The sequence below is a fragment of the Calidris pugnax genome, unplaced genomic scaffold (assembly GCF_001431845.1).
Source record: "Calidris pugnax isolate Ruff unplaced genomic scaffold, ASM143184v1 scaffold398, whole genome shotgun sequence".
In the NCBI taxonomy this organism is placed as follows: domain Eukaryota; kingdom Metazoa; phylum Chordata; class Aves; order Charadriiformes; family Scolopacidae; genus Calidris; species Calidris pugnax.
This window is the reverse complement of record NW_015091280.1, coordinates 3,795,346-3,807,900: the sequence shown is the minus strand read 5'-3', so window position 1 is coordinate 3,807,900 and position 12,555 is coordinate 3,795,346. Positions and strand designations below refer to the sequence as shown.

At 35.0% G+C, this 12,555-nt stretch overlaps 1 protein-coding gene across 1 annotated transcript in view; it reads left to right on the top strand.

Moving 5' to 3' along the window:
* Positions 1-203: 203 nt before the first annotated feature.
* Positions 204-12,555, top strand: part of CLSTN2 (calsyntenin 2) — a 221,311-nt gene continuing 208,959 nt past the window's right edge. The window contains exon 1 of the mRNA XM_014960649.1: positions 204-324. The gene's annotated coding sequence lies outside the window, so the exon portion shown is untranslated. The remainder of the gene's footprint in view (positions 325-12,555) is intronic.

Sequence of the window (12,555 nt, the reverse complement as noted above, 5' to 3'; positions counted from 1 at the left end):
CAATGAATTGCGGTACAATACGCAAATCATTTTGGTTTAATATTTGAATGTTTATAAAGTACTTTGGTATCTTGTCAGTGGCTTTTTGAGTAATAATAATAATACTGGATGTACGATAAATAATTTCTCTTTAAAGATAAAATGAGCTAAATGGGTGTAAAATACAAATAAAACTAATTAGGCATACTGTTTCTTTTCTAGTGAACAAACACAAGCCCTGGATTGAGACATCATACCATGGAATCATAACTGAAAACAATGACACTGTAATTTTGGATCCTCCCCTTGTTGCTTTGGACAAAGATGCACCCGTTCCCTTTGCAGGTAGGAACATATATTAACAGCAGCATTTGAATTTATGGATTGCGGTATGAAGTTATTAGCATTTGTAAGGAATTAATTTGCAGTGCAGAGATAATATAATCTGAAGGACATATTTAGAGGCTGTATCCGAGTACTCGGGACTTGACCATTGGCCCCCAGACCTTGAAATGAGGTGTCTTTTGCAATGACTGTATCTGCTCATTTGTTGTGAAGTAGAAGTGATTATAAACAGCATAATGCAGCTTCCACTATCTACAAATTCTAAAATGAAAACACAAGAATTGCATAATTAAATTTGAATTAGTTTTCATAGAAATGAATCATTACAATTGCCTAAAGTAATAATATGTAATTAAATTTGTTTAGTAATAACCATCTCTCTTCCTGTTCTGCTCCCTGGCCCAAGCCTGGCTATGGACAAATTATGGCACAAATATTTAAAGTTGCTAAAATTTTATGTTACTGTTTTTGTACTTCATAACTGTCAAGACTTGGACAGAAAATTTAATGGAGGTTTTGAAGTTTTTTGCTCAGATTGCTGTATGATAGATGTATGTTATATAGAAGTTTTTACTTGTATTAAGTCTATTTTTCAAGACACTTACTCTGACATATTATGACTTCCTTAAGCTGAAAATAGTACTTCTGCATGTCAGGAAAGTTTTCTCTTAAATTCCCTGTTTCATTAAAAATACTTTTTGAAGAAAAGGGGGACTATTAAGGCTTGATAGATGTTCTCAAGACCCTAAAAAGATGCAGTTGTTAAAAAGATTGTATTGCTTAAGAATGTTCATCTTTTATAAGTAAAATGTATTTCATACATTTATTTACTAATTTATACCTACGTATTCCATATATATTTCTGTATCTTGCTAGTGAGAGTGTAGTCCTTTTGGAACCATGCTTAATTTGTAGAAGTAAGGGTGAGTAGGCCTTATGTTTATAGCCAAGGCAAGGAGACCTTCAGAAAGGAAGGGCAATAGTGTCTTGACAGACATTGTCATGTCTAAATGAGTGTGCTGGGGTCATGCACTGGAGACTATAAACCTCACTGAGGTTTTTTTTTGTCTCAAAATTGTCTGCATATGCTTTATAAAACAAAGTTAGTGTTGAAGTCTGGGATATCTGTAGATAGGCTAGCATTGTGGTCTCTAGGATTATAATGATGACAAGACATGCACTACCAATAGCAGATACCAGCAGACAATGAGGTTGCACTGTTCTTTCCATGCAGGAAAGCACAGGTCTGCTATACAGCCCTGGCTTAAAGGAACCAGGCAGGGCTGCTCGTACCACTTGCTGCGAAAGCTCCGAGTTCAGCAAGAGGACCCTGGAAGCCATGTAGGTTTTCCAGTTCTTAGCTATGTATTATCAGGGGTGCTTTGAGCAATGTACAGATAGATCACCTTGCTCCTGTCAATTGCCCTGGTGCACAGGTAGCTTATATATTTCATATTTTTTACCTGAGGAAATAATCTTTCACCTAATAACTACTCTGTTACTACATACAAAAGCAGAACTAAGCTATTAAGACACATTTGATACTCATTGATGTTTCTTTTCTGCTCCCAGTGCTTTGAGGTTTTTTTTTTGTTATACCCATTCTCATGTTCTCATTTTTTAGTTTAAATGTTTGTTGTGGTAAAGACCAACCCTAAGCGGTATTTTTGTTCTCTCTTCTGGAAACTTTAATGTTGTTCCCTAATGCCTGTGCCTTTTCTCCTCTCCATGACTACTAAAGTTAGTCTCTTATAAACTGTCTTCTCAACCTCTTCTAGTAGTACAGACATTATGGTGCATGTCAAATCGCTATTCGTGGAGTGGGAACAAGAGAAAATTACTATAATCTGCACTTTTTTTTTCTCGCCTTTGTCTAATGTTTAAAATGAAAGGTGATGACAGGAAAAAAAGGAATCTTCTGTGCAGTTTCCCTCTCAACAGGTCTGTGTTTCCAGGGTGGACTAAAGGGAAACTAACAGGACTAAATGCGCCTGTGAAAATGCTGGCTGTCAAATATGATCAGCCTATTTCATAACTGGAGCATGAAGAATTTCAGAACTCTTTTTTTTTCATTGCAATGATTTTGGCGTCTCTTTATCTTATTAATTTATTGTGAATTGTGCAATGATTGGAGTAGATGTAAAATCATGGTTCTTAAAATTATCATGGTATGAACATATTCAATTTCTCTTAAAAGAGAATTGTGTAGGTGCAGTATGGGCTTGCCTATTATGTAATTTAGGGAAATCCATTGGAGGAATCTCTCCTTTAAAAATTATACTAAAACCCACCCAAAAGAACAAATGTAACTTCAATTAGACTTGCACCAACCTGCAGGGTCAGCCATAGAACAGTATTTTACATACATTCAGCAGTCAGCTGTTACATGCTGGTTATGAGGCTGGAAACCACTTCAGGGATTTGACTTTCAGGCTTAGGAGTGGTTTGGCTAGAAACATGGTGAGATCAACTGAATCAATTTGACATGTTCTGTTTCTGTAATAGCAAGAAATCCTCACACAATGCTGTAGGATTTTGGAAGGCTATTTGGAAAGGACACCTGTCTGCATTTTAATAACAGCAACAGTCAGCAGTATTGTGCAAAAATAGATCTGAGAGGAACTTCAGCATATCTCCAGTACATCCTTCTGCCTTAGGCAGGACCCATTATACCTATGTCATTCCTGATAAATAGTTTTCTGTCCTAATCTTAAAAATCTTTAGTGACAGAGATGCAACAGCTACCCTGGGTAATCTATTCCCTGCTTCACCATACTCACTGTTTTTCATGATGCTTAACTTGAACTTTCTGTACTGCAGTTTTAGCCCATTAGTTTTTGTCCTATCCACCATGACTGGGCAGAGCAGATTATTCCCATTGCTTTTTTTGCATCAACAGCCTTTTATATTACTCCCTAAAAGCACTGTGAGCATTTTAAACAGCATGGGATGAGAGGGGACTTCAGCTGTCCATTGTGATACTGAAGCAGAGAAATAGGAGGTAGCTTTCAGAACAATGATATGATGAATGCACTTTTCACCTTAAAAGTGAAGAGCCTAACTCTTCACTGTGTCACAATTATTAGGCTGACACACTTGATTTGAGTGCAATGTGTCGCACCAAGGTTAAGCCGGATAATTTCACCACAGTGAATTGCGCCCATTAAGTCTTAAGCTGCTTTTATGCTCTTGATAGATTTACAGATAGCCTTTTTTAAAAGGGTCAGATGTGTGTCTTTCTGGCTCCACACAGAAGGTACTCTGTATCTCAGTAGCAGTTGCAAATTATATTTACTTTGCAGATGGAGTCCCAGTCTCTGACTATATTTTGGCTGGGCTAAGACCACTGTAAAGGGTAAGGAGATAATAAAACCAGACAAGAAGGATGTCTAAATATTCACTGAGCTACAAGCTGCATCCAAAACCTCTCCCAAATCATCTTTGTTATTTTTGCAGTTCAGAGGAGCGTGTATTCTCAGCTGCACCACAGCAAATCCTGTAGTTGTCAGTCTACTTACACCCAGGGACTGAACACAAAATCCCATTTCTCTGCTTCAAACTGTGAAGCTGTTTAGCTTTCTTGTTTGGTTGGTTTTATTGATAAGCAGTGGCAATAATAACAGAAACAATCCTTTTGGTACAACGTTAAAAATATGGAAATTATTCTTCCAATTTTAACTGTGAATACTGTTGTTTTTAACTTAGGCAGACTTAAAACATGCTGTCAGTTTACAATGCCCAGAATTCATCGATGTTAAATATTTCACTCTGATGCATTTTCAAAATATCTGAACAGTAAGTAAAGTTGAGTATTGCAGTTGTTTATAACAAATCACCTGTTGACTTTTTAAAAAACTTCTATTTTTGATGCTTAGATGTATTCATGTAACTTAATTAGTTAAGACTGTAGACTATAAAGGCAAAAAAAAAAAAATCTCTTAAAGGTGATAATAACCTAAGGTAGAATAAAAGATTGGCAATAGCACAGTCAATTCCAGAGATGCTGGTTTTGACCTAAGGGTTAGTGCTCATCGTCCAGTAAAGTTAGTGATAAATGCTCAGGCTTCAGATTAAGAATGCACCAAAAAAATCACTCTGACAGTGACCTCTGTTGGTTAGTCCCTGAAGTTCAGAGATGAGGTGTTGGAGGTGTTTTGTTCTTGAAGTTGTTGCCAGTTAAGTTTTATTGCCTCTCTTAGTCAGTTTGACAGCAGTAAAATAAAAGTAGGCCACATTAATGTCTTGAAAGAAGACTAAAGATTAAAGAATTCAGACTGTTCTAATAGAGCTTTTAGTAGCTGCTGAGTGGTCGGTCATTGCAGGAGTAAGTGGTTAAGAAGAAAATGAGACTTTAACACATGGACAGTGAATGTAAGTTGCTTCGGGCAGACACAAATAGTAATGAATGAGAACGTTGAGATAAACTTTGTTACACCTAAATGGGCTAAATTCCTCGAAGCCAGAAAGAAGCCAGTGAAGTAACCAACTAATTATGGTTTGATGATATTCCCTTGAGCTTTTAGACTTATTATGGAAAATATTGACGTTAAATTAGTTGGAACTGTTTTGAATAGTTTTCTTTATAAATAAGACTTGATCTTTGGAAATTTAGGGGAGGATATTGCTGTGGATATGCAAACATACACATGAGGTCAGGCATTTTATGGCATTTGATGGTGCTGAAGTATACTAAAGGACTATGTGATTAAAAAACTGTTTAATTGAAATAGGTTATAACTGAAGTTGCCAGGAAAACAGTGTCAGTTATTAACCTTCTGTGCTGTTCAGACACTAGAGATAAACTGAAATGGGAAGTACTGGAATTGCTAGGCCTGCAAGTCCCCAAATTGGTATCTGCTCTGACTGTATGTGAAGATTTTGTCACACACCTTCTTGGAAACTAATGAAGCCTCGCATTATGAGTACTTTTACATTTAATAAAAAAATACAAACTGTAACAATTTCCTCATGTTGTTATCATTAGAACTAGGGCTGGTGATAGCTAGATAATCCAGTAAAACAAAGCTTTCTACAAAAAAAAAAGCTAACATTAGTATATAGAATTGTTTTACTCAATGTAGCAAAAGTCTTTGCCAACTTAAAATGCAATGCATTGTAGGAATGATTGTTATCCATCAACCTGATCCATGATAGGGGAAACTGAGAGACATGGTTTTCTTGGACCTTTCTGCTGGTCTACTAAAAACCTTCGGCTCCACCTGTAAGATCCTAACTGTTGTGAAAGGTAGAAATGCATTATACAGGTATTGTTAATTCTGGAAAACAATTGTTTCATTTGAACTGAATTCAGAATCAAATGAAAAAACCCAATGAAACAAAATGCAATAATGAAGAAATGATAAATTCTCTTTCTTAACCAAATCTAATTATTTAAGCAAAACTCATAGGAAATTCAGAAAAAAAGACTGTCCATGCTTCCCCATTTTATTCTTTGAAATTATACTGTTAATCATAAGAATGTTATGGTTTTGACGTCAAAAATATTTTACTTCTTGTAAGAATTGGTCCTGAATTTTAATGCAGGGGTTTTTTTTCTTCAGTGATCATTGAAAGTGAACAATGAATTTTACTTTTACTTGCCAAGCTAAGTATCCATCCAGAAATAATAAATTTTTTTCTTAATGCTTTTGCTAATGCTTCAGTTATGGAATCTCAAAACTTATTCTAAATATTACTTGTCTATTTAAAAAAAATTATTTTGGGACTATTAGAAAGTGAAATGAAAGCATTGAGAGATGTTTTTGATGCATCAAAAATTCTTAATTGATAAAAATTTTTGCGCTGTATCTCAACAAACTCCAGTGAAGATAATTTAGCATATGTGAAGCATTGCCAATAAGCACCTTGCTAGAGACATTTCTAAGAAATAGTAAATCGTGAATCAGTAGAACTAAACTCAGTATTACTGTAGTAATTTGTCTCTTGTGCTGACTGGCCATCACGTAAGGACACAGCTGCATAGAATAACACCAAGAAATGCTATTATCCAGTGATATTAATGTATATTTTACTCTGTGAACAATGTACCTGCAGTTAAAATATAAAGTAATTTATATCAATGAACTATGTCCATTACTTTTTTACTGTCAACAGAACATTTTAAAAGTTGTAGAAAGTAATTTGTTGAGGTACTATTTTAGCAATTTTTTTTTTTTTCTGGAGCGAATTAAGACTCTAACTGGCTTCTGCAATGTAATTTTTGCTATGTAGTTAAGCATGATTTCTACACACATCACTAGTTCTCTAAAATCAGTGATTCTCCTCAGCTATGAGTTTAAATTCTGAATGTTACAGGAAGGACAATATTGTAGGAAGTATGTGGTAGTTTCCCTTCTATGATATTAAGTTATTTGAAGCATTTTAAAATGGGACTTTTGTGGTCTGAGTATGCTCCCAAATTCACATAATAGATTCATCAGCAAATTTACAATTTTATTTAAGGGCAGAATCGCTATTTGGTAGTGCGATTTGCAGCATGTGTAATTCAGGTAAATATTTGTCTCTGTATTCTCTGTTTTAAGATGAAAAGGAAGAGGGATGATTCTGTTACTGTGGTGTGAGTAATACATTGAGGGCTGCCTTGGGTTCGAACAGTGTCATAATTTCTTAAAAGTAGTGCTTGCTAAATACATGTAAGCAGGTCAAACACATACCAAGACCCTCCTGTAGTTAGACCTCTTTGTCATTATGCTTGCAGTGAATATCATGATCACTTAAGTTCTTACAATTTTAGGTACAAATAAGCATTTTTAAACATTTATTGATATAAATTGAATTATGTGAACTATGATGACAGCAAGCATAACTCAAAGGTATGAAGCTGCACAGTGAAGAGGTTGGAAAAACCTAGAATGATACCCCTGTTTGTTTCTTGTCGTTATTTGGTATTCAAGAAGTAGTAAACTTGACCTGGTTTTGCTTTCAAAGGTATGTCAAACCAGGCATTCAAAATCTGTGGCCATCTTTGCTTCCAGTACTATAATAACATAAAGGACTGTCAGAGGGAGGACTGAAAGAAATAGTGTGGAGACCCAAGTGAAGGAATAAACAACTTCCACTCCAATATCTCTCCTCACACTTTCATTCCTTCCGTGGTCTGTCCATTAATTCAATTATGTCTCTCTTTTTCAGATAAATATTTCCTTCTTTGTGCGTGTTCCTATGTTGTCACATTCTTAGGTGTAGGATGGTGAATTTAAAAAAAATCATTTGTAAAGATATGGACTGTTATTTATGGACACTTAGAAAAATAATTTATAAAGCCATGAGGTATTAGTAACATAACAAGTGGACTTGGAATTTTCACCACTTAAAATTTTACTGCAACAAAATTGGCACTACGGGATTCCAGTTTGCTTTAAAAATAAAATCAACAGGCTAAATTAGTTGGGAAATGTCATGTTAAATTGTATTCCTCAAAATGGAACTGCTTGATTTAGTGTAAGGCCATGTCGTTTGCTTGAAATGGGTTCTAAATATTAACAGCATTTTAAAAGAACAGCCTAAATAGATCATTATTTAATCTGTACAGTTCTTTTTGCTTATTGGTCAGCAATTCTCTCATAGAGAGAATAGTTGAGAAACCCCACTTTTCTTTAAACCTGCTACTTTAAACTGGCTGAAAAAATGTTATTTTACTGAACTAGAATAAACTCAATAGCCTGTAAGTGCTGTTGCTTCCTTTGCTTGCTAGGACAGCCTAAAAAATGTATGTGATACTACTTTTCTGAAGCAGGAGGGGGAAGGAGAATATAAAGAATTCAAAATCTGGACAGATGGTTTAGGGCATTGATTTTCTACTCAATTCTTCTGCTTCTGGCTGTGTGAAATAGATCAAACCAATTTGCTCTCTTGACCTAGAGTTTCCTCCACTGTCCTATTTTATGTGTGTTTAGACTATAAAAAAAGAAAATCTTCTAAGTGCTTTTATCTCAATGACTATGCAGCACTGAACACTGTCTCCTTGTGCAACACCAAGCACAAGGAGGATTTGCTTTTCTCAGCTGTCACTCTTTTCTGTTCCGTAATTTTTTGATAGATGTATGTACTATGGTTAGAGTAGACGCAACCCATGCAATTGGATTAGTGTCAATGTTGAACCTGAGCTAACAATCCTGCTAGAGATACAGATCAGTTTGGGTAAGCTCTATCTCTATGCCTGTCAGCTCCCAACCAGTAAGGCAGATACATTACCGAGATGTTGCAGGGTTGGAGACGAGACATGAAGAGAAAGCAAATAGTGGAGTTGGGAAAAGAGGGGGGAAAAGATGTTGTAATGAAACATTTGATCACTGTATACGATGCATTGTGTAGGTATGTTAAGGTTGTTATTTCTCAAAAATTAAAAAAAACCCAACAAACAATTTCTTGGGTGTTTAGTCTTGGGGTTCTGTTTTGTGAAGAAGCAATTAAGTGTGACCTGTTTCTTACTAAAAATATGGAATAAGCTAGATATGCTTGTCATTTAATAGATCTGTATTTGTTCTTGGCCATTATAGATTTAATATCGAGAGATAAAATATCCAGTTATTTATGATGATAACACAATACATGATGTAAAGAACCAAGTATTCAAGCATTTTGTTAATTGTGTTACGTGCATAGAGAAATGTTACTGGCATGTTGTGAATGGTACTGATCCCACTGTGATACAGTGAGGGAGGGAGGGAGGAAGGAGAAGTTGAGAGAAATATTGAAAGAATTCATTGGATTTTCTGAGGAGACATATTGAGAACAATAGTGCTCATATAACATCTAGGTTTTTCATTCTGCTGGCGTTTTGTTATAGCAGGCTTCAAGGGACTTAAAGCAATTAATTGCCTGCATTTTCAGATAACTGATAATCCAGAAATAGTGGATGGCTTTGATGCAGTTACAGCATCTGAAAATACCAGACATAGTCCAATACATCTGATATGTTCAGTTGTCAGGATCCTTATTTCAGCTGTTACAGTCACCTTTACTCTTCCTAGATGGGGCATGAGATGGAGCTTGGCAGAAAGAAGCTGTAAGTTGCCTTTTTTCCCTAAATGATTAGCATATCTTCTTTTTTGTGGTGTTGCATTTACTGTCTGTATAAAAGACACTTCAAGTTGGTTTAAAAAAAAAAAATAAATTCTTCTCTCATCAGGTGTTCTGCTACACAAAATATATCCCCATTTCATTCATGTAGTTGGCCTTTGAAGGTAAAATGTACTAGATAACTAGACTCTTCAGGTGAGATTTGCTTTTCTCTTTACTATATTTGAATTTTTAGGCTTTGTTTCTTTGTAGAGTCTTCTGCTTATCTTTCCTGAATGAAATAAGTTCTGTAACTGCACTGTGCAAATTTAGTACAACATGAAATTTAAGGAATGGAGACAAAATAAAAGTCAACTCACGGTCATAGCAATCAGTTTAGCCGTAATTTGCAAAACAGAAATTAAATATTAAGCCACAGAAACGATGTGCCTGCTTTGATATGAATTTCATCATCGTGAGACTGGTCAGGGGGCTGCAGCAGTTGCCCATGAGGAGAAGCTGAGGGAACTGAGCTTGTTCAGCCTGGAAAAGAGGGAGAATTTGGTGGGAACAAAGCAATAGGGCCCGGTGGCATCTATGAGGAGGGGACTGAGAAGGTGGAGATGGGCTCTTTGTGGTGGGAGAAGGAAAGACAGCAGATAGGAATTGAAACAAGAGGAGTTCAGACTGCACATAGGGCAGAACCTTTTCACCAGTACAAAGACTGGATGAGGAAGATTAGAGAGACAGAGCTGCCTTCATCCTTAGAGGTTTTCAAGACCCAACTGGATAGAACCCTGAGTAACCTGAGTTCACAGCTGCCTGGGCTTTGAGCAGGACACTGGCCCCGAGAACTACTGAGGTCCCCTTCAGCCTGAATTGTCCTGTGATTTTATGATGTTTGGATGTTTCTTTCAGAAATTAAATTGCTAAAGAGGGAGTTGTTGAGAGGATACATGAGCTTGTTGTAATGCTGTGTCAGAAACATAGCCTACTTGCTTTCTGTGGAATTGAAGAGGATGCCTGTGTTGGCAATGACAATGCCACTTGATAAGTGAAAGAAAACAGAGGATCTCAATAGCAGAGGTCTAGCTGAAGTCAGCTAGCAATGTTCTTTATCTGACTATTTATTCTTAACTGACTCAGAGGAGAACAGGCTTCACTGTTTAGTGTAAGCCTTTCTTTTTGCATTGAAGTGATACTTTTATTTCAAAGTAAATTTCTTTTAAAAAGGAGCCTTAGCTTTTTATGTCAACTATTCTTTTCACTCTTAACTCCTATGGCTGTATAGGATACACACAAAAATGAAGGCCTACAAAACGTTATTTATAAATAAAAGTTCCTAATACAAATTGTTTAACTTTATATGACTGCTGAGCTGTAAATGCTCTTTATGTGTCTTGTGTTCATGCAAAATTCAGAAGAAAGTACATTGAAGTGAGTTGACAGCAGACTGGCTCTTAGTTTGCTCTCATGGCAAAATGTCCAGATTGTATTGAGTCAACACCTTGGCAGTGGTTCATATCCAGATTGTATTATCTTGTATAGTGGTTCTGTGTTGACTGTAATCACATAATATTCATGAAAGGCCACATGTCCCCTGTGAACTTTGACAGCATATATCAAGTAAGTACTTTTTTATTTGTCATTCTCTCAGTGGTTTTTTAGAGAGTATATCAAAAATAAGTAGACATAATATCAGACCTCTCTTAGTATTTTTAAATATGTCAGCTTATGATATATGCAATTAATAGAGTTAGACATGCTAGAATATTTAAAATGCAATCTTTAAGTAGTTGAATACTACTTTAAGAAGAAGCTGTGTTTTCTGCCCTCTATTCATGTGGGGTCTTTGTCTCACAGTTTGACTTCATCTTCTGGTTAATTGTTGTTTTGAACAAATTTTTGGAGGAAAGGTTGTGAAAGTGACTAGTAGGGATTCAAACTTGCCAAGCTGTTGGACATCTGTCTGCTTCATGTTAATTGCAATGTATTAATTTCCTTTTAATTTTAAATAGCTTTTTAAAAGAATATTATTACCAGATATAATAGACCATTTACTGCACATACTATCCCTTCTGGCTTTTTTATATTCATTTGATTTTCAGCCATTATAGAAGATTAAGTGACAGAAGAGCACAAGTTTAAAAAAACAAACAACCAAAAAACAAACAACACCCCCCCTTCCGCCCCAAACAACCCAGAAACTAACAAAAGAACTCCAAACAAGCTTGATAATCTTACTGCTGGGACCAAAACTTGTTTTGTTGTTTTTTTTGTCTCTTGCAATTAAAAGCAGAAGAAAAAAAGGAAGCTTTTCACTTTAATCATAAGAATCTAGTTCCCAGAATTGTTCAGACTAGTTTTATACATGTTCTTTTTTTTATGGAAGTGAGTATTATATTTTTGAATACAGGGATTAAAGAAAATATTTTACTTGATCTAATTATGCTCATTGTGTTATACTGAAATTTCCTTCTTACAAATTGAATCTTATAACTTTTTTTATTTACTTTCATTAAAGTTTAAGCCATAAACAAACCAAAGGTGTAGAACCTTTTAGTCCAGAAGTATTTACCAGGTTTGAAAAACTATGTCAACAGTGTTAATCTAAAATTATATTTTTCACTGAACATATTATTTACTGTATTCCGCACATTTCACAACTATTTGCAGTCAGAGATTTTAAGTTAAATGTTTCAAAAGTTGTCAAACATTCTTTATTTTTCCTTTGACCTACCATAAGTCCCTCTTATTATATGACCAGTCTAGGTTTTTTGAGGTATTTTTTTCTATTACTGTATTTAGAAATACATGGATGTTTAAAAAAGAGAAGTTGGACAGATCTGAGTAGATTCTGTTGGCTAATTGTGAGTGATATTCTTATGCCAAGCTGTCACTATTACTTATTCTGTTATCAGTTTAATCTGAAAAATTAGGGAGAGGGATGAGTGAACTTCAATAATAATGCTATTGAACTAATGGAGACACAGAAAGTATAACAACCTATTAATTACTGCCGTACAATTATGATATAAAATACCTGAAAATAAATGCTTAGATTTATATGCATAATGGTGCAGTACTCTGAAGAAAGACGATAAACTCCTTTTTTTTTTTTTTTTTTTTTTTTTTTTTTTTTTTTTATTTTTTAAATATAAAAAAAAAAAAAAAAAAAAAAAAAAAAGTTCTAGGAAAAATATTAAACCC